Genomic DNA, 3,425 nt, shown 5'->3' with positions numbered 1-3,425 from the left:
TCCTCACGCCCAGCCCCGCACCTCCCCACCTTGCGCGCCCAGTCCGGGCTGCGCTTTCCTTCCGGGGAAAGAGAAAAGGTCCCGGCCCCGCCACCGCCTCTTAAAGGGGCAGCACCGCCCCTCCCTCCTCATCCTTCCTACCCGGGCTCCGCCCTCTACCCCAGACACCTGTCGGGAGCCCCTGAAGGCTTGAATTTCCCCTCCCCGCCCCTCACTTCTCCCGGGAAGCGTCGCCTCCAGAGCATTGAGGACTGAACGGGCGGGGCCAGGGGTGGGATTTGTCTGGCCGCTTTGCCGAAGCTGTTTCTGCTGCTGGAAAGGCCGTTCCAGGCGCGGCCACCTCGGCTGTCCGGGCTGGACAGATGAGGCGTTGGCATATCTGGGAATCGACGTCTGCGCGCAGCTGGTTGGAATGCTGAACTCGCCTCCGCAGCGCCTTGAGTCCCTAGGAGATGACTGACGGTCTCTGGGCGTTCTTCCTCGCACCCAGCACCTTCGATGTCCTTTGGGATTTATTTCTCCTGCTCACCCACTCCCACCCATCATGATCCAAGCGATCCAAGCTGAGGATGGTTCGTCAGCAAAGTCAGACAGATATTCTGCAGTGGTAATAACCAAGCATCGCTAATTGTGATTAGTAAAATGACAGCATTTTCTCCCGGGCTAAGCCTTCTGGTATAAGACTGTCGATAGGGAAACGAGTTCCTCCTTAGAGCGCACTGCGTGGCCAGGGAGTTAGAGGTCCAGAGTGAACCCATTTCTCAGCCACTCCTGTCTTCAGGGCCAAACCCAACAGAATCCCCATGGTCCTTCCCTCCTCTCACCCAAGCTCGAACTGAATGTTTGGAGACTGGGCGGGGACACCAACCCCCACAGGTGTGTAGTAGGTGGTGCCAGATGGAGGTAGGAGGACCGGGCCAAAGATCTCATAATAAACAGAAGAATCAAACTGAAAGGGAATTTCAGAAGGTCACAATGTACTTTGAGTCTAACTCAGGTTTCCCTTATTGTAGCACAGAGACTCATTTTTCCTAGCTTTTTCCCCCCTGTATTCTCTTACAGTAAGAAGAACAATACCATGTATTAAGCACATATGCATTGAGAACTATACTAGGTTCTTAATTAATATCATTAAATCCTCACATCACTGAGATGTTAACTATGTTTTAAGACAGGAAAATGGAGACTCGGGGAGGTTAAACAATCTGATGAAGGCCACACAGCTAGGATTTTTCTGTTGTATCTGATTCCAGTGTTATATCTGATCTGAAGTCCTTCTGAGCCACTTATGCTAATAATTAACAGTTGTACAATCCTAAGGACAGATCCAGGTTTGGTGGGACCTGAAGCTTGTATAATTTGGCACTCTTTAAGGAACAGAATAAAAAATGAGTAATACTAGATTAGAATCAGAGCCTGGGAAGAGGCCCCTGCCTGACTTTACAGTTTACAAATCATTTCTTCCTCCTGAGATCAAGATTATCTTCATCATTTGCCTTAGGAGGGAACTAAATAAACCTCAGGACCTGGATGTACAGCCTCATGAGATTTATGAGAGGCAGCCACTGAACACAGCTGTATCTTTAAGAGACCAACTCCAGGCAGATGTTGTTCAGTCAGGCAGACATGCCTAAACAAAAGCAGCTGCGATAACAGTCTTCTCTGTGGTGTTTGGGGAGAGGACACTTGTCCCTGTCTGCCCTTAGGATAGCATTTGTTCCTAAGCAGTGACCCAGCGTCTCGTCTCTGGTTGTCAGTCTTGAGACATCCAGGGTCAAGGAACAAGAAGCTGACGAAAGCTGAGCATTACCTTTGCTCTTCTACTGGCCTCTGAGCCCCTCCACCTTGTTCCTAAAGAAGGGGAGATGGCCAGGGTCAGGAGGGCAGGGGTTCAGGTGAACATTCAGTGTGGGCAGGGGTCCTGCCCAAAACAGCTTGGAGTCCTGTGATGACAGATGGCTCCGGACCAGGCCTTATCTCGTTGGCCATCCCAAACAGGAATGAGCAGCATGTCCGATCTGGGGACTGGGAGCAGGAAAGGGATGAGGGATGGCTTTTCCACTTCTGGGGAGTGTCCGAAGGGAATGTGGGAGCAGAGCTGGGGCAACTGCTAGGGAGAGGGCCTGGTTAAGGAATGTGGGGGAGTGTCAGACAGATCTGGGGGAGATGGACTTGGTGTGAGGGGGAGATGCAGAGACTGGAAGCGTCTGGGCTGGAGAGAGAGAGGAAAAGGAATCCCAAGTTCATGCCACAGGGTGGAAATCCTTTACCCTCCATGGCCTCATTTCATCCCCCAGTTGACTTGACCATGTCATCTCTATCTGTCAACTTTACCCTAGATAGAAGGGACCCACCTAGTAACGTGAACTGAGAAACACAGGCACAATGATAGTTGCTGGTGGCTTTTAAGCCTCAGCCTTCCCACTTCTCCTAGTGTCCCACACCTGATGAGCTGGTAAGAAAACCTGCTGCAGCCTCCTCTGGCAAGGGAGGAGACTCGCAAGCCCCTTCCTGCCTCAACACTCGCCGTGACCACAATGAAAACTAGGGCTGACCTCCTCTCCTGACTCAAGCCATGTGGGACCCGCTTGAGAGGCTGGCCCTGCTCTACTGAGACCACAAGTATGTAAATAATAAACTTTTTCAAACCCTCTCAGTGTGTGCATGGCGTCCTTTCATCTTGACATCCAAATGAAACCATGGATGGGGTCCATCTGTCCAGTAGGTGACCACAGCAATGTGCAAGCCAAGCTTTAGGTTCTGCTGGAGGGTCAGGCATGGAGAAGGAGTGTTTTGACAAGAGGAAGAGAGTCAACCAGCTGTGGCGATGCTTAGAACTAAAGCAAGAGTGTGGGGCCTGGTTGGGGATGAAGGTTCCCAGCCAGAACAGTGACGACATCAATATTCTTTAAGGGTGGCTCCTGTTCATTGAGTGCTTGCTGTGTTTGCCCCAGTCTGTGAGCCCGAGGCCCAGGCCGCCGCTGGAGAGAGTCACTGGGTTGAGCGCAGGCTCTCTCCTGCCGCCTTACTTTGGGCAAGTTCCCTTCCTGCTCTGGGCCTCTGTTTCCCAACTGAAACGAAAGGGCTAGAAAAAGAAAAAAGAAAAATATCCCTCATCATTCCGCAATCAGTGTCCAGTGTGTCCTGAGGCTTCTTGTGTTTGTTTAACTAAGTGGACTGAATCTCTGCTATCCAACTAAGACTCAGGTCTCTATCTCTGACTTGAACTGAAAATGCAAATTACTGGGGAGGGAGGCGGGGGAGTGGCCAAGCATAAATGGGTTTATCAGATTTCCTCCCTCAGTGACCCAGATGTGGGCCTAATCCAGACCAGTCTCTGACTCAGAATCCCTCAGCCTCCGTCCTTCACTGATGACCAGTAGAGATGTACCAGTGCAGAACTGAGTCCCCCTCTTACACCCCTG

Source organism: Sciurus vulgaris (genome assembly GCF_902686455.1).
Source record: "Sciurus vulgaris genome assembly, chromosome: 3".
NCBI lineage: Eukaryota > Metazoa > Chordata > Mammalia > Rodentia > Sciuridae > Sciurus > Sciurus vulgaris.
This window is presented reverse-complemented; position numbering follows the sequence as displayed.